Source organism: Ictidomys tridecemlineatus, chromosome 2 (assembly GCF_052094955.1).
Source record: "Ictidomys tridecemlineatus isolate mIctTri1 chromosome 2, mIctTri1.hap1, whole genome shotgun sequence".
NCBI lineage: Eukaryota > Metazoa > Chordata > Mammalia > Rodentia > Sciuridae > Ictidomys > Ictidomys tridecemlineatus.
Genome location: NC_135478.1, coordinates 176,109,762 through 176,133,120, shown reverse-complemented (window position 1 = coordinate 176,133,120; position 23,359 = coordinate 176,109,762). Strand labels below are relative to the sequence as shown.

Here is a 23,359-nt window from a genome sequence, read left to right as displayed (position 1 = left end):
TGTGGTCCGGTATTTTCAGAGGCCTCTGTTGCAGAAGAACTTGGCAAAGGGTGAACTCTACAGTGCATGTTGTGGAAGAGATCCACCATACTGCATGCTTGCTCAGCCACATGCCTACCATTTGACAACGCACCTTCTAGATGTGCAAGCTTCTTAATGGACAACAGAGCAGATCTGTGGAGACATTTGGCTCCATTTCTTCTTAGACTAGGAGTGGGTAAGGAGCCAGGTTTGGCATGTGGGTGAACTGTTCAAATCAGAGAGGGTGTGAACTGGATGGAGAGGGTGTTCGAAGCTCACCCAGCATATAAAAGAACCCTTCTTTCCAAGACACTGGCTGACTGGGAACTGTTACCAAAAAAGCCATGAAGACAGTAAGTGAGAAATCAAGGAAGATTTTGTGCTTTTTTCTTTGGTTGGTTTTTATTTATTTTATTTTATTTTATTTATTTATTTTTGTTTGGTACCAGGGATTGAACCCAGAGTGCTTAACCCCTGATCCACATCCCCAATCCTTTTTATTTTTTATTTTGAGACAGGGTCTCACTAAGTTGCTTAGGGTCTTGCTAAGTTACTGAGACTGGCCTCAAACTTGCAATCCTCCTACCTCAACCTCCTGGGTCGCTAGGATTACAGATGTGTGCCGTCATGCCCAGCAATCTTGTGCTTTTATAATCAAACAATTTTATTGGTCTTTTTAGTTCTATCATTCTGTTTTCTGGAAACATGATTGAGGCAAGGAGTTGATGCTAGGAGTTGGAAGATCTGGTGCCGTTTATGGTTTGTAGTGTGGTTTTTACCAAATCATATACTCTCTCTCTGAATTTCAGTTTTCTTGTCTATAAAAATGCGAATGATAGAGCATCCAACTGTTAAAGTATTTTACAAGAGATTGGGGTATGTTTCAGTGGGAGATCATATGCTCAGCATGCACAAGGAGGGAGGGAGGGAGGGAGGGAGGAAGGAAGGAAGGAAGGAAGGAAGGAAGGAAGGAAGGAAGTTAGGAAGGAAGGAAGGAAGGAAGGAAGGAAGGAGAAAAAACAGGGAGGGGGGAGTGAAGAGGGGGGAGGGAGGGAGAGGGGGAGGGAAGGAGAAGGGAGGGGTGGTGGGAGGGAGGGGAAGAATAAATACAAAGACAAGAAAGTATCAAGTCTAAAGCACCTGACCTGCAAGTCCTGGTTCCTGTAGTTGAGGCCCAGGAAATGGACCTCAGAACACCTTCCTGGGTGCAGGACCCTGGGAACTTCACAGGTTTTGCTGAGTTCCTTCTTTGTAAAATGCAATATTAGCAGCTTTTCCCATCTATCTCACAGGATGTTTCTGAGGACCAAGTAATATACTGTGCAAGAAGAAGACCTGTAAATGGTGGAGCTTTCAGTGAGTGAGAGGCTGGCTCACAGCAGTTCTGGGGCCACATTAATGGATCTTTCACCCACCCTGAGGCCAGGGCTGGGTGAAGACTCACTTCTAGGGACCTAGCTGCACCTTCTCTCTGGCTGAGTCCGTCCATCCTCCTCCTCTCCCCACCCTAGCCTGCTTCTTTCAGGCTTTCTTTTGCAGAGATGTTCTCAGGTGCCTTTGCAATTCTCCCTAAGCTGTCAGCTGACTGCCACACTTCACTGCAGGGTGGCTCCATTTCAGATCCATTTCTATATATAGTCGTAATGAAATGTGGGTTCCTCTGGATGAAAGGGCAGCCATCCTGGGGGTTGCTGTTCACCACCACAGCATGAGCGACCCCAGATACAGAGAAACAACATTTACTCTCGAATAAACATGAATCTGGCCCACAATTACAGTGGCATTTACAAACAACCTATAGCTGCTTTCTAATTACTTTCCTCTAAATCAGATGATAGAAAGATGGCGGGAAGAGGAAAGGGGGCATTAAGTATAAATCCACTCAGCAATTTAAAATACCTCACTCATACCCCAATTCTCTTAGAATTCAGTTTTCTCAGATCCTCAGGAAACCCTAAAATTCGATCTGGTTATTTGTCTCTGTCCTTAAATTAAATACTGCTTGATGCATTCTTGGGAAGAAATGGAAACACTTGTTGGGCAACTTAAGTGTGATCCTTTTTATTTTATTTTGCCAGGTGAAAAGACTATTCGCCATCATAATCAGACAGTGTAAACTCCAGTCTTGATTAGAGAGAAAGTTGGTCCCAGAAGTCCTCATTCAAAAGGGGACACACCAGCTTCTACCCCAGCACCCGTTAGCTGCCTGTGTCAATGGCCTCGTCACACACAGTACGGAACTTGGAACTTGAACGTCCTTTCTTTGCATCTTGAAAATTTTCATTCAGCATGTCCCTTTCTTCTCCCATGGGATTTACCAACTTCCAAATTCCAACTCTGCTGCTGACACCCCTGGATATGAACCAAGGCCTCAGCATTTGCAAAAAAAAATCTCTTAAATTAATCTCCAAGTAAAAGATGCTTGAAGGAAGCAACCAGTTCCTTCTGCTAATAACCACAGTGTGTCATGTGACACCCGCCCTCCACCCCACCCCCCAACACCGGTTCTCTCCGAACAACCACCCACCCACCCCATCGATAAAGTAGCTTGACGTCTGTCCTTTATCTGCCAGCATCTACATTTCCTTTAAGGTGGTAATCTTTTGCTTTTGTTATTTAAGTTCTTCTTTATTCTTAATTGTTACCCAGTTGCTTTGGGGCTTGCATAAACAGTTAACAAAAACACGCACGAGGCAGCCGTTTCGCTTTCTGTGCTTGTTGTTCTTGGCACTGGGTCAGTTCTATGAACTTCTGGTGTCCAACTGGTAGGACCTGAAACTCTGTGTTTAACAAGTGCCTGTAGTCAAAACAGTTGGCGTGTGCAAGCGAGGGTAGCTGGTATTGACTGCAGCTGGTCAGCCGTCGGGTCGTGCACTGTGCAGAATACGGAATCACGTTGCTCTGTTTTGGTTGTTGGGCTTTTGTTGTTGTTGCGGATTTTTTTTTATTTTTATTTTTTCTTTTCTTTGCGATGGCATCCGTGCTAATGTGGATCTCTTCAGGTTCCAAAAGTACAACATGTTTACAGTCGTCGTAGCATCAGATTAAGCTGGCAGCCTGAGTCTCTCAGTAAGTGGTTTTAGTTTACATTTCTTCTTCTAGCAGGATGTTTTGCATAATTTTGCTGATCCTGGGTTATTTATAGACTTTTTTTTAAAAGAAACGGGGATGCATGAGGGTTTCTGTTCCAACAGTGGAAAGTGAAATGCGTTCCTGCACTTAGAGAAACGCCGGTGAGCGCGCGTGCAGCAAGGAGTGATTTTCACTCTTGAAAATTAGTTCCTATGTAAGGTCACTTGATAACATTCCGGAGCATACTCTCCAGCTGCAGATATCAGATGCCCTGATAATTGTCACGGGACATGTTATTTTCCTTTGGTGGGTAGAAAGGAGTAAAATGAAAGTGATGATGCCATTTCCTCTGGGACGCCCTGCGAGGGTGGGTGCAGATGATTGGGTATTGTTTCAAACATCCAAAATGAGTTTGCAGTGGTTGTTTTGTCAGACTTTCAGGAGCAGTGTCACCCAGTGACCTGAAGCCTACCCTGGAGATCCGTTGGCAGGACTCAGGGCATGGGGGAGGGGACTGAAGAAGGATGACCCCAGGGAAGCTAGTGGATTTTAAAGTTTGTCCGCACCAAAATGACCATGATATGGAGATGTTGATGACATTTTTTAAATGCTCATCGACTGCAGGATGGCTAGCCAGCTAATGCATTGTCTGTGTGATTTTTCTGGGCTGTTGGTAGCATCTTTGGGGGCCCCTATGCTTGTTTGAATGAGAACTAAAACCGGGCACATATGAAAACACCAAGCCAGAATTAGCACTCTATAAAAGGGTTTCCCATAATATTTACTAGAATGTTTGGCTAAAAATTGCTGTGCTTTGCCCACTGAATGGCTGTGTAATTAAATCAGTCCTTGATAGGGTACCTTCAGCACCTCCCATCTCCCTCGCTGTCTTGGAGGCTGCTGCTCCTGGAATTTACGTGGGTAAGTAGCGCGTTCATCAGCATAATGAGCGCGGAGTCCCAGTCTAATGGTCCGGGAGAGCGTTGTAAATGAAACACTTCATTGTGCCTCAGGTTAAATATTTTAAACCAAACAAATCGAAAAAGGAGGAGAAAGCGATCAACACGGTTTGGGCCATGTGCAGGCCTTCTGAGAAGGCAGTTAGCTTTGATCTGGGTCCTTAGGTCCTACACAGACAGATCCAAATCCCCCTCACCCCAGCACACACAAATGAGAACAGACAGTTGAAACGGAAATTTCCAAGGTAGTAAATGTGAGCATTAGGCCAAAGCTTGTCGTTATATCTACTTGAGTGCTGCCAGGAGCGGATTTCTTTTTCTCCTCCACATAGAAGTGTAATTCTTTTGTCTCCTCTAACCTTGCAGAGAATAATGATGAGGCTGGCTCCATTTGGGTCTTTTACAGTTGACAGTATACTGTGCTTTCTCACGCCATTCCCACGGAGCTGGCAGAGGACAAGTCAAGCCCTTTGGTCCCAGTAGAAAAGGCTGGAGATGGGGCTTGGCTTGCACAGCCGGGCTGGGGAGCTGAACTCAGGGCTGATATCATCCGTCAGACCTGCATCTACTCCCTGCCCCATCTGCACTGGGCAAACTGGCTACACTGGGATGTAAAGAAACTCCTGGTTCTAATTAGATTCCATCTGTCCCCTTAGGTGAGAATCTGGTTCCTTCCCCTTTCTTTGACCAGTCTGTCAGGTTGGAACAGGGAGGATCTAGCACCCACTCTTTGAAGTCCTCAGGTCTGAGGTGTGCGTTGTTTGGAGTGCACCTCGGCTAGCAATGATTGTGGAGGCACCCACCTTGCTGTGTGAATAACCTATGGCCAGAGTGAATGTAGAGTCATGAGGGGGTCCACGGGGCTCTTGTGGGGTTTTTTATTTAAATTGGTCATACCCCTGAAATTTGCCATCCTTGGGAAAGTGAAGGTGCCTCTGAGCTCTGTTTCTTGTGGCACATCGTCCCTCCCAGCGCCTCTAGACATCGGCCTGCCAGTACCTTCCTTCCCCTTGGTTCCTTCTGCTGGTAGTCAGCACTATGACACACCTGCTGCTTGATGCTCTGTGGCTGGCCCCTTAGTGGCCATAAGCATTTATGAGTCCACCTCCTCTCTTGGCCCTAGGGGAGTGGTTCTGTCCACCCCACCTTCAATGGGAACTCAGGGACTGGCAGGGTCCAAAGTTCCCATGGAGAACCAGGACATCCAGTCAGGAGAAGGGCAGCACTGGCCAAATAGTCGAGGTTGGCCCACCAAATTCATGAGAGTGTGCTGGGGGCGAGCTCACTTAGGCACTCGCCTTCTCACCCCCCAGGTCTTACCTTTCCCTAGGGTCCCAGCAGTGGCACACTATTTAGTCTGGACCCACAAGAGACAGAGACCAAACAAGAAACTAAGCTGATTTTTAAAAAGTTGGTTACTGCAAGCTGCGACCTAGAGTCACACTGCTGCTTCAGGAAAGGTGCTCTATGTCCTCAACCTCTGGATTCCAGGGTGGCAGGATAATGCTGGTCATTAAGAGGATGAGGAGACTGTCCCCACCTTGGCCCTGCTACACCTGACACCTAAGAGACAATGCATGAGAGCTGTGATCCTGTCAGAGACCAGTAGCTCTCTGTCCTCTGAAATACACCACACACACACACACACACACACACACACACATTTTTTTTCCCTGATATGGTAAACATGAATGGATTTCAAGGAAGCCACGTGTATTAGTTTGTGAGGGCTATCATAAATAAAACAGACCAGAGAGTTAAAAAAAAAAAAACAAAGCTTATTTTCTCACAGTTTCGGAGACTGTGAGATTAAGGTACCAACAGGGTTGGTTTCTCCTGCGGCCTCTCCTTGGCTTGCTAAGGGCCACACTCTGGTGGCCTCCTCACATGGTCATTTTCAATGTACTTGTGTCTTTGAGGTTTCTTCCTCTTAAATGGACACCAGTCATGTTGGATCAGGGCCCCATTCTAATGGCCTCATTTTAACCTCATCACCTCTTGAAAGACCTCATCTCAGGTACTAGGAGTTAGGACTTCAGATGGGCATGGAGCTGGGGTGGGGATTGGACAGTTCAGCCCGTAACACCAATCAGCCAAGCCTGGTCCTGTCCCGGCTCCATTAAGTAGCCACCTCAGAACACTGCCTAACCGCCACGGAGAAGATTCACCTGTGAGTTCGTTCTTGTGTCCCCGCCTGTTCAGAACCAGGTGCCATCTCTTTGTGGATACATGGTCACAGGATACAATGAGAGAAAGACAAGAAAATGCTTAAAATTCCCCAAAATACATTGGCAGTGGCTGTGAAAGCCTGAGTTACCTTTCACCTGTGCTGGAATGATTTCGAGGTGACTGCAGCAGTCTACCTGTCTTGATGAAGACCATGGAGGAAATAGGTTGAGTTAGGGTAGTTTGTGGACCTGCAGGCTCCAAAAAATTATCTAGCCAGAATTGTTACCTTCCCTTCCTGGCCTCTTCCTCCCAGCACCTTTCTGGGCAAACTCCCTGATATGTTAATAGATTTATTGGCATAATCCTCTCAGTGTCTTGCCAACAATTACATATATGTGTGTGTAATCTGCCTTCAGTATTCATTACCCCTGGGAATTGGGAAACCAGCCTTAAGGGGGCTGGGAGAGGCAAACCTATTTGTGCCAGTTTTGCCTCCCATTTTAACCACTGCTCTTTTCCCAGGGCCCTGTGTTTGGCCGTGCCAGTTCCTCTCTCCCTCTTCTCCTGCTGTGGGGTACCTTGACCCTGAGATGCTGCTGCTAGGAGCCAGCAAATGGCTCTGACAGCTCTTTGCAAAATGTTTCCAAGGTCTTGTTTTAGTGAAGATCATTTCTTCACTAAAATTGAGAAGAGAGCAGGGTTTCTGGGGGCCTGCCCTGAGAATGTCAGAACCCAAAGCCCAGTGTTCTTAGAGACCACCATCTAAGGGAAGCCCAGGGATTAGTTGGGGACAAGCCACTGGGGAGCTAAAAGCAACCCTCCCTGTTCTTAGCCACCTTGCTGCTTACTCAGATCCTGGTCAGGGGATATGCAGGGATAATGACTGATAGTCCCTATGCAAGGGTGGGAGGAAGACCCACCATCCTTTCTTTGTAAGCCAGCCTCAGCTCTGGTCTGAGAGGAGAGGAGGTTGCTGCCAAGAGAGATGAGGAATCTGATCCCTTGCAGCAGTCCAGCTGCCCTGGGCTGAAGCCCTGTTCCCTCTGGCAGCTTAAGGACATCTGTAGGTCCCTCCTTGGCTCATCAGGTAGGTTTCTGCTGATGGAAATGGTATCTTTGAGTTATTTGTAAGTTATTTAGTAATAATTATAACACTGGGTTTTTAATATTTATATCAAAGAACAGTATTATGGTTACACAGCCTGACACAGCTTTAAGCCTCTGATCTGACATCTAATCTCACTGACTCCTCCCTGTACCCTGGAAAGGCAGGTTCTCTTACCCTCAGAGCATGGAAATTCTGGAGGAAACTAGGATTCAGGTTTTAGGTCTTGGATGCCAGGGCTCCCTCTATCATCTTTCTTGTCAGTAGCAAAAGCAGTGTCTGATCGCTCGCTGGATATAATTCCCTGCTGGGCATGTCTTGTGTTTAGTCTTCACCACCACCAATAAGAGGAGGGGGATGGTTAGCTTCCTGTATCAAGGTTACTCGGAGATCCTTACCAGGAGGATGAAGAAGTATAGGCCAATAGCACACCTACCCTGAGTGGCGGGAGACTTGTTTCAAGCACACCTCAAAAGTGCTGTTCACAGGTCACTCTAACCCTGGGGCATGGATCAAGTTGCATCCTTGGGCCTGGCCTCTTCCACATGGTAAACGAGGATTTGGAAGAAGAATGGCATTGATGGCAGGCCTATCAAGTCTCCAGGTGGTAGATTTGGGAGAGAGAATGGATATGTTAGAGGATCAGGAACCAAAAAGATCCCAACAGGCTGGAGCAGTAGATTGAATCCAGCGAGAAGGTGTTTTTAAAGGATACCTGGCCAAACAACTCAGAGAGACCCTGTCTCTAAATAAAATACAAAACAATAGGGCTGGGGATGTGGCTCAGGGTCGAGTGCCCCTGAGTTCAATCCCTCATACCCTCCCCCCCCCAAAAAAAAAGGATACCTGTGGATTGGCAGCAAAATGGGTGAAATAAGATTTAAGTGTGAGACAGCTGTAAGAAATAAAGCATCTAGACTTATTTCTGGCTGCCTTAATAGGAGAATAATGACCTGAATGGACAGGCAGAAGCTGGGAAGACCCCACAGGTAAGATCCTCCCTTCTGAGTTCCAGAAAAAATCCAGGTCATCAGGGGAATGGAAACCCGTGTTTTATGGCTTTAAAAGGCAGCTGGGGTGTTTAGACAGGAAAGAGACTTTGGGGAACTCAGACTTAGCAAAGTGTCCTGTGGAAGGGGATTAGACCATTTCTGGAGACCCTATAGGGCTGGAGTGAGATTAACTTGTAGTCATCGCCTAGACACCTAGAAGCTGTGAGCAGGGGAGAGCTGTCCAACAGTCGGTCAGTGCTGTCTACCCCACACTGTCAGGTTCTACTGCCGTGGAGAGCGCCACGGAGCCAAGCCTGCAGAAAGACAAACCTACACTCCTGCAGGATGGTGGAAAGACAATGTCAGGCCCCCTGAAGAGGGCCAGCAGGGCGATTTCTTGCCTGTGGAGAATCTGTTAGTCTCAACCTCAGGGTCTAAGAAGTGTTGATCCCTTTGATGAAGTGGTGGCTGTATCCGGGATGACAGGGCTGGTGGAGGGCAGCTGTGCCTCAGGGTCTCATTTGTAAATAGCTAGTTGCACCTGCCTATGGTCTGTGTGTGTGAGTTATTAGGATTCACACTGATTTATTTTATCAAGTAAATACATTAAAAACAAAACAGTAGTACAGTCCAACTACCATCTATTATCACTATCAATATATAATGAAAGAAGATCCTAACACAGAAACATAGGGAGAACACAATCCGGGAGCTATCTGTAAGTGTGAGTGCGTGTGTCTCTGTGTGTGTGTGTGTGTGTGTGATATTATTTAAGACAAATTAACAGTTCTTCATGGACTCAGATTAGCAGTGCATGAGAGTTACTGTCTTATAGTGCCTGTTTACTATCTCCTGCCGGTTGTCTTAATTACCTTAACTTAAAAATCATCTCAACTTAAAAATCACTCCTGGCATGGTTCCAAGCAGAGTTTGGAGGTAATTCCCAGTTATCTTAAAAGTGATTGTTCTGTGAATAGATTGTTCTGGCCCTGCAGGCCTCTCCTGATCTGGGTTTTCTCTGGCTTCTACCAAACTGGAACTTAGAAGCAAGGACATTACACATGGGGTCTGCCAGCTCCTGCATGTCATTCAGGACATTATTCACTTACTGGTGCAGCCAGAAATCAGATATACATTAAGCAGTTATTCCTCTTTCCCACCACCTACCACTCCTAGTAACTTGTCAATCTGCTTTCTGTCTCTGTGAATTGCCTGTTCTGGACATTGCAAATGGTTGGAATCATAAATGTATATGACCTTTTATGACTGGCTTCTTTTGTTTAATATCTTTGAGATACATCTGTGTTGTAGCACATGTTCTGCTTCATTCTTTGTGACTAAATAATACATCTTTGTATATATAAGCCACAGTTTTGTTTGGTCCATTGATGAGGATTTGAATATTTACATCTTTTGTGTGTATGTGTGTGTGGTACTAGGGATTGAGCCCAGGGTTGTTCTGCCACTGAGCTACATCCCCAACCCTCTTTATTTATTTGTTTGTTTGTTTTATTTTCTTTAATTGTAGATGGACACAATACCTTTATTCTATATATTTATTTTTATGGGTTGCTGGGGATCAGACCCAGTACCTCACACATACAAGGTGAGTGCTCCATCACTGAGCCACAACCCTGCCAGCCCTGATTTTTTATTTTGAGACAAGGTCTCACAAAGTTGCCCAGGCTGGCTATGAACATGCTTTCCTTCTGCCTCAGCCTCCCAGATAGATGGGATTGCAGGCATGTGCCACCATGCCCAGCTCATCTTAACCATTCACATTGTTATGCCACTATTGCTACAAGTCTCCAGAATTCTGCAGCCTGCAAAACTGAAAAACTGTTTGTATTTAAAAATAACTCTTCACTCCTCCTTCCTCCAACTCCTAGAACCACCATTCTATTTTCCATTTATGAATTTGATTACTCTAGGTACCTCATATCAGTGGAATAATGCAGCGTTTGTCCTTTTGTGACTGCCTTATTTCACTTAGCAAAACTTCCTCAAGGTTCATCCATGTTGTAGCATCTATCAGGAATTCCTTCCTTTTTAAGGTTGAATAACATACATACACACATACATACACACATACATACATACGTACACACCATATTTTGTTAATCCACTCATCCATTGATAGATCCTTGGGTTGCTTCTATCTTTTGGCTATTGTGAATAATGCTGCTATCATCATGGGTTCACAAATATCTGTTTAAGACACTGCTTTCAATTCTTTTCGGTATAGACCCAGAAGTGGAATTGGCAGATCATGTGGTAATTCTAAAAGATTTTTTTTAAATTTTTTGAGTCAGGCTGGGATGTAGTTCAGTGGCAAAGCGTCTGCCTTGCATTCGCAAAGCCCTGGGTTCGACCCCCAGTTCCAAAAAAGACAAAAAAAAGAACCCCACCTAAAATTTTTTGAGGAATGATCATACCATTTTTCATAGTGGCCATACCATTTTTTCATTCAAAGAAGAGTACATAAGCACTCCTCCAGTTTCTCCACATCCTCATCATCAGCTCTTGTTCTTTTATCTTTTTTTTAATTACTAGAGATTGAACTCAGGGGCATTTTACCACAGAGCTACATCCTACTGGGATTATGGATGTGTACTGTTCTAGTGTGCTTGAGGTGGTACCTCTTTGTGGTTTGATCTGCTTTTCCCTGATAACTAGTGAAATGGAACATCTATTCATATGCTTGCTCTTATTGCCCATTTTTATATCTTCTTTGGAGAAATTTATATTCAAGGCCTTTGTGCATTTTTAATTGGGTTGCCCCTGCCTGTTTTTGTAGAGTTATGCTTCTAAATTTGCTGCTCCTAGAAGCCAGAATAGTGTATGCATCTTATTATCTTAAACCACCTGTTTGCTGAGAACCTAAGCCATCTACTTACTCCTCGGGCACCTGAGGTCCGGAGAGAGAACAGGGCCAAGAAAGGCAGGGCCAGAGAGCTCTGGCAGAGCTGGCCCAAGGGAAATATGCCCACCTCTGTCCTCCAGGTCCTCCTGGAACTTTCAGTAGAGGTACTAGGGAAGCTGTTCATGTTTGGCTCTGGAAAGACAGGCTCCCAGGACTGAAGGCCTGCCCTTTCATCTGTGTTTCTTTTAAGCATTGCAACATCCACCAGGCTTCTACTTGACAGTCCCCTGGGTTGGGAAAATGTGCCCAGTAGCCCTGGCTGGCCTAGGGCCTGAAGGACAGGCTCACAGCCTAACCCACAGGAGCAGACTATCTCCAGTCAGAGCTGTAAACGACCGAGAAAGCAGTGCTGGACACTTCTTCCAGCGGGGCTCACACCCCCTCACCCACACTGACTCAGTTCCAGGAAATGGGATGGTGGACACTGACCAGCATAGCTCCCTCTCAGTCAGAAATTGATTAATTCTCCCTAATTCTGGGAAGAAGCCCTCTCTAAAACAGTGGAAAACGAAGCCAAGAACCCAGAGGTCCAAAGTCATAATTCTCCCGTGGGAGACTCACCATCTATGGCTTTGGTTACGTTGTCCTGCTGCTGAGAGGACAGTCCCACAGGGCCTGCCTCACAAGGCAGGAGGCACTGCCTAGCTGGTGGGGCATCATTTGAGAGGATCCCATCTTCCCATAGTCTGAGATTTCTTCAGGAGACTCATCCTGAGGGTCTCAGAAGCCCTTTGTTTCACAGGTTTTGCTTTTAGTTGGACTCAGGTTTACCAGGTAACATCCAGGCTTTACAAACTAGTGGATGAAGCACCCGAAAGGTCTAGTAGAAGATGAAGAGGCCCAAAACACACCTGACCATTGTTGTTTTCTTTTCTTTTTTATTTAAGATGAAATTCACGTAACAGAAAATTAACTATTTTAAAGTGTTCAAGGCTGAAGATATAGCTCAATGACATAGTGTGCACTTTGCATGCCTGAGACGTACCAAAATTAATAATAAAATGTGCAATTGATTGGAATTGAGTACATTTGCATTGCTGGGCAGCCATCACCCAAAAAGAGAACTTATAACCATTAAGCAGTTACTCCCTGCTATTTGGGCAGTTTTTGTTGTTGGTGGTGGTGATGGTGGTGTTATTATTGTTTCTTTCCTCAGCCAGCTCCTGACAACCACTAATCTGTTTTCTATCTCCATGGACTTACCCATTCTGGATATTTCATATAAAGGAAATCACATTTAGCATGATCTTTGATGAACCATTGTTTTTATAGGAGCTCAGTCCCCCCACAAGGCTGCTGCTGTCTTTTGCGAGGATCAGGAAATAAATTTTCTAAATAACCAGAATGAATGAAAACTCCCTGCTTAAATTAATAGTGAAAATATCCCACAGAAGTTCTTTCCAGGCCCTAGGTAACCTCTCTATTTTCTCCAGAGCACAGTGCTAACGTGTTGAAATGGATGCTGCCCTTCAGCATGAACAGGCACCAAGAGGAGCGAGCATGGAAGGGCCAGAGGCCTCCTCAGGCCACTGGGGACGCAGGCCCAGGTGGACAGCAGCTCCAAGAGCTGGGTCCCGTGCAGGTCAAGTGTGGCCACCATTCTGGGGGCTGCTGAAAGGCCCTGGCCCTCCATGCGTAGTGCCAGCTCTCATGAGCATCTAAGGAGCTCACTGTCTCTGCCGCACTTCTTTGTGTGTGGTTCAGGAAAACCCAAGTTCATCTGCCAAGTTCAGGATACAATTCTGACTGCTCCGGGCTTTTCTTTCTGCCTTTCCCTAATCTCATGGGCCTATGGGCGTGCTCTCTAAAAGGGGAAGTGATGCATTCTGACTGGCCAGGGCCCACAGCCGGGAGCCAGGAAATGTCTACTAGCACGAGTAGTGCTGCCCAGCGTGGCACTGGCTCAGCCTCCTTATCCAAGGCTGCTTCCCCGGGATGTGTAAGTGTGAGCTCAGGGCATGATCGCCACCCAGGACGGCATGGGGCTGGGCACAGGTCACAGAAGAGAGCTCGGCAGGCTGAGCGAGCTGGTAGCCCACGATGCATATAACGAACTGGGTTCAGCATAGTGCTCTTTACTCTGTGGCAGGAGCTGGAGTGGAGACAGGGTTGAGGCATGCAGTGGGGAGAGCAGCCACCTCAGAAAGAGGTTGGCAGTAGGAGGTGGGGCCGGGGACCCTACTGTTTGGGACAGCCCTTCTGGAGGCACAAGCCTCGGGTCTGGAAAGGACTGGAGTGGAAAATTTTATAGCACATCTTTCAGGACAGGGAAGCCAGCTACTCACAGTGAGCCCTACCAACTCGTCTCCCCCACCTCTCAGCATTTATGTGCAGCTCAAATGATACTTTTTGCCTTTTATATACTCAGCGGTCGCTTTTCTTTGCCATTTTATATGCAATTTGTGTTAAAGAAATGTTTCAGGTCCTTTCCACTCAAATTATATAAGTGGCTCGTAACTAGTGACCTGTGTCTTTCCTTCTTTGCTATTCATGGATGATTTTGGGTCCAGTGTGTGCACACCGTGGGTCCTGAATAAACCGTGGTGGCTGGCCTACTGGCGTACTGACTGGCTCACTAGGATGATTGGCAGTGCAAGTAGCCTGGTTTCTAACTAGAGTTTTATTTCCTGTGTGCCCACGGAGAAATAAAGGGGAAAAGTCACACACACACACACACACACACACACACACACACACGTGCATGCACATCACAGCTCTTCACTGAATGCCCCAGGGAGTGACTGACAGTAAAAAAGACAGATCTTTGTTATGTTTTAGGCCCCTTTCTCCTGTATCTATTTTTTTGTTTGTTTGTTTGTTTGTATAGCAGTGATAGTTGAACTTAAATCATGTAAAAAGTTTGGTTTTCACCAAAACAATTCAGAACTTTTGCTTCTAAAGAAGGGGGACATGGGGGGGGTGCGTGTGTGTCTCTGCACACATATGTTGACAGGGCACAACCACACCCTACTTCAAGACAACTTCCTGTTTGCCACTGCCAACTGCCACTCCAAGGAGAACAGAAATGGTTCCGTTAGTGGCTGCTGCAGGACCACAGCAGCCTGTGGGGTGAGCGCCGTGAGCTTAGCAATGAGCAGGACTTTGTACCTTCTATTGTAGGTGACCAGGGCCCGGGTGACCAAATTGAAAGTTGGTCCAGACAGAAATAAGGTGGTGATGGCCTCTCCTCCTCAGCCTGTGTTCCTCAGCACGGTGCCTCACGGGATTCTTGTAAATGGAAAATTTTAAACTCCGGGGCAAAGAGAAGGCTGCAGTCTGCTTCCTTGGGAGAGCTACTACCTGTGATTTTTTTTTTTTTTCTTTATCCACCTTTTCATGATTTCGGGAACTTGTGTTCCCTACTCCGAGGTGGCACTGTAGTAGCCGCCTTCCCCATATTTCAATCCTTCCAACATTGATTTAGCTAACAATGAATAGGGGGGGGGAGGCGCTTAGTAGAGTTACACTGCCAGGGCTAGAAGTGTCGACAGAGCTTTGCCCTCAAGGTGTGCCCAGGTGTAGGACATCTAGGCGAGTAAACCAGCAGTTACAGCATAAGGTGTGTGCTAAGAGTGGGGGACTCCGTGCACCCTAGGGGACCTGCCCAGTTGGTGAGCTATGGTTATGCCCAGTGGTTATTGTTGTTCCCCTTTTGTAAGTAAAGACACCTGGGGCTCAGGGGGTTAAGTTGCTTGCTGAAGTCACAGAGCTAATGAGTGACAGAGCTGGGATTTGAGCCCAGATCTTTCTGAGTCCTGGTGTTTCGTCCATGTTTCCAGTGATTCCCAAAGCTGACGGAACATGACCATCACCTCAGACCTTTTTAAAAAAAAAATACAGATTTGAGAGTAGTGGCCCTCCTGTCTCAAGAGTGAAGGTAGGCCGTGACATGCCCGTGTGGCCTGGGCACTTTCCCTGCCTCCTGTTCCAGGAAGTTCTCTCCACAAGGCATGGAAAAGGCCTGCCTGTGCCAGAGATGGAGCTTTTGTGTGTAGCCCGAGGCACCTGGGTAAAGGCCACTGGGTAAAGTCCCCAAGACAGTGCGGGGAAGAGTGAGACAGCTGTGCAGGTATTTTAGACCCTGAGAACACCAGGTCATGGTCATCTCCTCAAAGGTACCCTGGCCTATGCCTCCCATGTTGCCCAGTGTCCAGCTGCACCTGTTCCTTCAGTGGCCCTGGGGTAGGGATGATGTCAACTGTGCCTTCTTGATTGGACTCCCAACAACTTATGAGAAAACTGGAAGTCTCCAATTTTCACTGAAGCTTGTGGTGACTCCCATGTAAACTCCTGTGACCCATGCAGCATACGTGTTTGGGGGATTGTGGAGAGAGGTCACCCTGACGACGGGAAGGGTTGATCTGCTGGTGGATCAACCTTGCCAACCCCCCATACCCCAATGGGCCCAAACACAGGAGAACAGGTGAGACGATGTTAGGAGAGAATCACAGCTCTGGCTGCAGGTGGAGACCTCAGACCAGAGAGGGTTGTGTACCCTCTTGGGTCCCTTAAGCAGCAACTGTCTTCTGAGGGGCAAGTCTGTGCTCCAGTCACTCCGGGTGATGGATGTGATGGCCAGCGTAGGACCTAGGGTGCCATCCTGACCCCGAGGGAACCCTCTGGTTTCAAGGTCTAACAATGACAATGTCTATCTTATTACAGCTGTGACAACCCCCTGCTCATATCCCAGGACCTGGCACATGATGGGTGCCAAGGAAATATTTTTTTAAAAATGAGTGAGTGAATGAATGAATGAGGTTTGACTTTCATGTTTTTCTCTCCTTCCAACCTTTCTATTGGTACCTGTTTTCTCTCCTTGGCTTCTGCTGTTGGTGGTGTTTTGTCTGTTTTTCATCTTTTTTTCCTTGTGTGGACCTAAATGGCTTTAACAAAAGCAAAGTCTATTAAGTAATCCATCCCCTACTTCCTTTTTTTGCCTCATCCTCATACTCATGTTAATTTTTAAATAAGTAATTAGTGGTTACATAGTATTTGTGGTATTTTTCATTTTCTTGTGGATTGGGTGTGTTGTTTGGCTTATCATTTCCTTAGATTGAGATAACCCTCATACCTGTCATTTTCAGTTGTCTTATTATAGATCATTCAAGTCATTTGTAGTATTTTTTTATTCCTATAAACAGTGCTACTGAAAATATCTTTGAATTTTTTTTTCTTTTAAGATATTTCCTTTAGGTCTACTTTTCAAAGTAACATTACCAGATTATCAGATCAAAGGCTGCAAATGCCTTTTAGCTCCTGTTATTATCACCGGGGTGCTCTCCAGAAAAATGTAATCCCTTAAAAGTACCCAGGCAATGTGTACATGGGCTTGTTTCCTGTGGGTTTTCCTTCTAGCCGGGCTTGGTGTCTGCTGAAGGCACCCTTGGCGGCTGAGAGAAATATTTCAGGCACTGGAAAATCCCTGAGACTCCCCAGATCCTACCCAACAGGGACTAGTGTCAAAATTTTGCACCTTGGTATCAATGACAAATAGAAGAGCAAGTAGGAGGAGAAATGCTCCCCAAGAGCGGAGAGATAAAGAGGATCTTATAGTTTGATCAGACTGCAAAGATATATATCCAAGAGCAGTTTTGAACTGGAAAATTCTTTTTGCAGACCCGACTGGAGGAGTTGACTTTCTAAACTGTGGAGAGAAGGGAACATTCTAGGCACAGTGGCATGAAGGAAAAGGCATTAACTTTGGAGCCGGGGAATCCTGGGCTTTCCTCCCAGATGCTGATGGCTGTTAACCTTGGTCTTGTTTCATAATCTTGCTAAGCTTCGGTTTCCCCGTCTGTAACAAGGAGGCTGGCAGGATCAGATCACCTTGTGCGGTTGTTGGGTAGATTATGTGAGCTGGTGGGTGGAAAGGAATTTTCACAGTGCCTGACACATGGCAGGCATTCAAGAACCTGGGGATGGGGGTGATCAGATGACCAAGAAACCAACCTGGAACACGGGAGGGTTGGGGAACCGAGCTGGCATGAGAAGTGTGGGCCACTCGCCACTCACTGGGTTTTATCAAATAACTTAGTACCCTAAATAGCTCATGTTGCCCCAGGGTAAAGAAGACCTAGTATAAGTCCCTTGGTGACTGCCTCCGGTTGTTAGTTTTGTGAGACTGTGGCTTGAACCCAGAGGCCCTCTATCACTGTGCTACATCCCCAGCCCATTTTATTTTTTATTTTGAGACAAGGTCTCACTAAGTTGTCCAGGCTGGCCTCAAACATGTGATCCTCCTGTGTCAGCCTCCTAAGCTGTCGGGATTACAGGCATGAGCCACAGCACCCAACCGGGTACCCCATTCAGGAACACCTCCCCAGCTGTTCAGGTCCTGAGATCTTTTAAGGAAGAACTCCGAGCAGAAATTCCAGAAACCTCACAAGAATCCCTGGCACAGGAAGTGCTTGGTTCTGCCTGCCACTCACTGCCTGCCTCTGTTCCTTGATTTTCCTGTGTCGTCTTCTCCCCATCTGCTGAGGCAAGCCCATTCCATATCCCCCTGCAGCTACCATGGGGCTATATTTAGTGCCTAACTAGGATTGTAGCAAGTGGGACCATTGGCCCAGATTCGAGCCCCAACTCTCCACTGTGCAGCCTTGAGAGGTTGGCAAGTCTCTCGAAAGCAGTCTGCCTGTTTCCACCGCTGCCAACTGAGGGAACGTCTGCCTTGCCTGCCTTGCAAGGCAGTTGTAAGGTACAGCTAGCATGGCTCCCTCTCTCCCCTCCAATTCCAGTTTCCTTTTGGAAGAAGGGCCCTTGGAATTCAAGGTTGTCCTTTAGGGGAAGCATCCTGACTGCGGTTACTAAAGCAGAGAGCATCCACTGATGAAGTGGAACTTGGCTCATGACTCGCCAAGCACTTGCTCTGGGTGGCGGGTACAAGGAGACTTGGCACTGTGAAATGAGTAAGCCAGCTGCTGGCCTTACCTCAGGTTTGCTTTCACAACCATGGCAGGCAAAGGTGATGGCGATGCCCAAAGTCTATTAGGAGGGGATGGGTCTCTTAAAACCCATATTGGAAAATTCCCAACAAATTCTTTCTAAAAATGGTACCGGGAGCCACAGGGTGCCTGTGGCCCCCTCAACTATTCATGAGGCATTTCTGCTGCGGACTGAACACAGGAGATTGATGCTGAGGGTATGAAAATATCTGAGCAGGGCACCTGGGGGAAGCGCTGGGGAAAGTGGAAGTGCCCAGGATTCTGATGGATTTTATCTTCAGAGAGGAAGAGGAGAGAACTGTGAAGACAGCAGGGCTCCCACACCTAACAGATTTTTAGAAAGGTGAGGGTCCTGTCTGCAAGCCCCCCTGCTCAGTTGGTTTCCAGGACTGGGCCCTTGAGTGGTCCCCTGGATCTTTCAGGAGTATCTGGGGAAGCCTGGGCTTCCTGTGGTGAAAATGTCAACAACAAAAAAAAGGACTTGGTTTTTCATTTCTTTGGTCCTGGGACCCCCAGCTCTGGGATTCAGGTCTCAGATAGTGGCATGAGGCTGCAGACTGGCACCTAGAAACTGCTTAAATATCTGAAAGGTATTTCTTCCTTCTCCCTGCTCCAGTGGCGCCCTGCTGGAATGCCCTCAGGCAGTGGGGAGGGAGGGGTCCCCTGCTGGCCCTTCCAGGCCCTCCCTGTCTACAGCACCATCTTCCAAAATTTCAAAGTAGCAGAGCTCAGAGCTAAGACACAGGCTCTGAAGACATCCCCAGATCTGATGTTTTCCAGCTCTGTGCAACTCATTGTATCTCTGGGCAACTCATTGTATCTCTGGGCAACTCATTGTATCTCTGAGCCTTAGTTTGGTCTCTAGACATAGTCAAAGAACCTCTTTTAAGGAGTTGTAAGGCTTAAATGCTAGCAAATGAATCAAGTGTGGGATAGAGTGCCTAGCACATGGAAAACACTTTCAGTAAATTATTATTACTATTAGCGAACGGAAAGAAGGGGTGGGACAAGATCATTCACCGAGGTTGTTAATTGATATATTGGACACTTAAGACTGCACAGGTGTTCCAAAAGTGATTTTGTTTTCTCTTCAGTAGGTGAGTGGTGCTTATATTCAATATAACACAATTTCTTGGTTTTGGTTTTTCTATCTCATGGTCTGGAATGAAATGTGTAGCAAGAGCTATGAGCTATTTCCAGCTTTCACATTGGGAGCTATACCTTACCTCAAGGAAATAACCCTAAATCACTTTATAAATAAATTAGTGTTTAAGTGCCAGACAGTAAGAGAGAAGCTCAATAATCTACAGCATGTTAATGACTATTACCTGTTTAAAATGGCAAGCATGTGGGAATTAGATGTGTAAACAGAATAATTTTAGTTGACAAAGAATAGTCCAAAATATCAATTGATTACAGTTTTGTTAGTACAACCATGGGCATTAACAAAGATTGAGAAATTTTAGAGGGAAGTGCTTTCTTTCTCTAAAATTACTTAAGTCTATACAATAGTTTTATAGTAAGTGAGGAAAATAATGTCCTATAAATGCTTCCTGGGCAGAGCAAGAGGAATTAGAAAAATCATAGGGTTCTCCCTAAGGCATTCTCTTGACAAAAACAGAAAGAAATGATTAAGCCCAACATGGTGAGGACCTGTATCAGAATGATTGTAATATAAACCTGGAAATCTTTACCCAGAGAAATTCCACCTGCATAGCAATATCCTTTTACAAGAAATAAAGACTCCACTTTCTCCCATTGGTTGCCCATCCACCTCTCTACCAAAAACAAAACTGTGCTTAAGTCATTTACAGGCAGGTCTTCACAGAGTTGCTTAGCTCCTTGCTTTTGCTGAGGCTGGCTTTGAACTCATGATGCTCCTGCCTCAGCCTCCTGAGCTACTGGGATTACAGGCATGTGCCACCGCACTCCATTCAGTTCTACCCATTTTCAAAAGTTGAGCTGCACTGGTTTTTCTATCTCATGGTCTGGAATGAAATGTGGTGGTGCACACTTATAATCCCAACAACTCAGGAGGCCAAGATGGGAGGATTGCAAGTTTGAGACCAGCCTCAGACACTTGGAGAGACCTTGTCTCAAAATAAGATTTTTTAAACGGGCTGGGGATGTAGCGAAGTGGTAGAGTTCTTGTGTGGAATGCAGGAGGCCCTGGGTTCACAGTACTGGATTTTTTTAAAAAGCTGAGTTGCAGCTCATCGCCTGGATGAAGTCCCAACATTCTGACCCTGTGGGTTCCACCGTTTTCAATCCTTACATAGCTTTTCTCACCTGCACCAGTAGGAGGCAAGCTTGTTCCCGCCATTCTGGGGACAGAAATACTGACCTCTTTGTGGGATTTCTTAAAATAGATTTAATTCATTCTAAGCAAGGAGCAGTTTCACAAGTAGGAAATACAATACTATGTACTACAATACGAAATGGCATATTACGCAATCAAAAAACTTACATTAAGGGCAAAGGACTGTCTTCAGGCTTCAGTGATTATTCTCTCATATTCAACTTGTTCTTTCCACTGGAAATTTAATGTTTTATGAGGTTAAAATATGAAACCAAAAATGAAGGTTCGTCATTGATTTATTTTTTTTCTATGAGTTTAGCAGTGGAAGACGTCAACCAGGACCACAAACCAGAATTCTCTGGGAAAGTGGTTTTAGACCACTCATTTTGTCCTTAATGGGACTCTTTCTGTAGTTTAGTTTGTTTATGTTTGTGCATACGTGCATTTTTTTTTCCAAACAGGGTCTCACTGTGTTCTCCAAGAAGGTCTCAAACTCCTAAGCTCAAATGATCTTCCAACCTCAGCCTCCCAAGTGCTGGGATACAGGTGTGTGCCACTGCACCCAGCTTTACTTGTATACTTTTTAACCCTTAGTTTAGCAAACTAAAGTTTATCTTTGTTATTCAGGCTACTGAGTAATGTTTTTGTATACCCCTACCCCCCACTTTGAGCAAGTGCTAGCAAGTCAGTGAATGAAGACCATAGAATCATCTTCAGCAGTAGGGTAAAAATCAAAGTTTTATTTTGGAATCGAAACCTCTACCATTAAAAAAAAAAAAAAAAAAAAAAGCTTAACATGAAATTTCTGAAGGGCAAAAAGTACTTAAGCATTTAAAAGTAAGGAGACCTGATTCTAATCCCAGCATTGCCACCAGCCAGCTTTGCCCTAGGGGCTGGCAACTAATAACAGCCTCCTCTATGGGGAAGGAGATTAGACTAGTGGACTTTTAAGACCCAGTTCTAACCTTTAGTGATTGTAAGTTCCTCATTTCCTAATTTCCTGGCTTCAAATATTGTTCATAGTACACCAACATTTCCTGACTTCCTGAGAGGCAGCTGGGCCTATGCCCAAGGTCCCATTCCTCAAGTAGCCATTGGCCCTGACCTTGGCAATCATCTGGCCTCTCTGGGTCTCCTTTGGACAATAAACTGTGAGGAGGGTGGAGATGCCGGGGGCTGCTTCCTGCCTGTCTTACAAGGGGTTGTAAAGGCCTCTAATTTTACAAAGGATGAATTCTCCCAAGAAAGATACTGCCCAAGTAAAATATCTTCATTCCTGTGCTGTTCACTACACAGCACATACCTGTGCTGTTGCTACAACATGCAGGAGTTATGAGGATGAGCAGAGAAGGAGCAGGTATAAGCATGTCTTGTATTTATGGTAATGGAACGGAAAGAGACCTTAGAAGCCACTGAGGGACCCACTTTGTTTATAATTGAGCTATGGAAACCAAGAAAGAAACCAAGAAAAGTTGCATGGTGAACTCAAGGCCATAAGGCTACCCTGTGGGTGACTGGAGCTGGAGCCTTCATCTCTACAGGGATGACTTCTGGGAATTAAACATGTATGCAAGGTCTACTAATATCAGTAGAGAAAGATTTACCCCATAAAGTTATTCTATGCAGACATTGTGTGAACACTGACCAGGCACAAATATCAAACCATTAGATGATCTTCGAAAAGCTACCCCCACACCTCCCAATTACAATTTCATCAGAAGATTAGAATCAATCTGTGCTTTGAGAAAGCCTGGCAGCCAATTGGTAAGAAAGAGCACACAGAAACTTCAACCCCCCTCCCCTCCCACAGACCACAGTGGTTAGGTTTTGTCCCCCAGGTTAGGTGTCTGGAAAGAGCAACTAGAAATATCTTGCCAAGGTGAAAAGCCTGAGGAGCTCTGGGCTGGAGGGAGAATGTGATCCTCAATCTTTGCTTCTCACCTTTCTCCTTATCACATTCAATCCAGATTTACAGATTTGTCATCTCTGGTTCTTCCCATCAGGACATCCATTATAATTTCATTTCTTCAGTCAACACCTACTCATTGAGCCAGGCATACTGGTGTACACACTCCTATAATCTCAGTGACTGGAGGCTGAGGCAGAAGGATCCCAAATTAGAGGCCAGCCTAAGTAACTCAGTGAGGCCCTGAGCCACTTAGCAAGACTCATCTCAAAATAAGAAAAAAAATGAAAAGGGATGGGGGTATAGCTAGTGGTAAATTACCCCTGGGTTCAATCCCCAGTACCCCAAACAAACAAACAAAACCCCCACATATTCATGGAGCACTAATTTTATATGGGGCACAAGAGAGTCAGAGAGGACTTAGAGTTTCAGGACCATTGTTGTTTTGGAATTTGGGATTCTTATATGTAAGTGTGCATTTTTCTGAGGTCCTTAACTTTCTCAAATCTGTAACCCTGAAACAGCTAAGGACCACCATAGTGGGTGCACACTAGAACTTGATTTCATACACCTGCTGTCCAGGTCAGTGTCTTCATCCTGCCTACTGAGTTGGGTTGGCAGGGCTGGCAGAGCATCTGTGGGGCATCTCTGCCCGGAGCTCTCCTATTTCCTATAGAACCTCAGGCAGCAGTCCACCCCACATCTGTAGATTCTGCCTCAAGTGTTAACATCCTCCAGTGTCCTTGAACTTCAGTTGACCCTGAAGAGGCCACCACTAGGGTATGTCAACAGACTGTCCATGCATCCCAGGAAGGGACAGATGCTGGGCCGCTTTCTGGCTCTCAAAGACCTTTCATTCAGTCCTGCAGGGCTCTGTGACTTTCATGTCCTACAGAAGGTCAGTTGGAGAATCTCCCATTTTTTCTGAAAGTCTTTCCCTACCTACTGCCCTGGGCGACCTGTGACCTC

General features: G+C 45.9%; 1 protein-coding gene across 18 annotated transcripts in view; it reads left to right on the top strand.

Annotated features, from left to right (window-relative positions):
- The window catches only part of Atxn7l1 (ataxin 7 like 1), a 235,667-nt gene that overhangs the window by 157,626 nt on the left and 54,682 nt on the right, over positions 1 to 23,359 (top strand). The window contains exon 2 of one of the 18 annotated variants that reach the window (XR_013435222.1): positions 20,946 to 21,030. The exons of 13 other annotated variants lie outside the window; for them this stretch is intronic. The gene's annotated coding sequence lies outside the window, so the exon portion shown is untranslated. Of the gene's footprint in view, positions 1 to 2,528; positions 2,614 to 2,814; positions 3,091 to 13,070; positions 13,181 to 14,976; positions 15,119 to 20,945; positions 21,031 to 23,359 lie in introns of those variants that run through there. 4 more of the 18 variants (XR_013435226.1, XR_013435223.1, XR_013435225.1 and 1 more) reach the window with 4 other exon arrangements.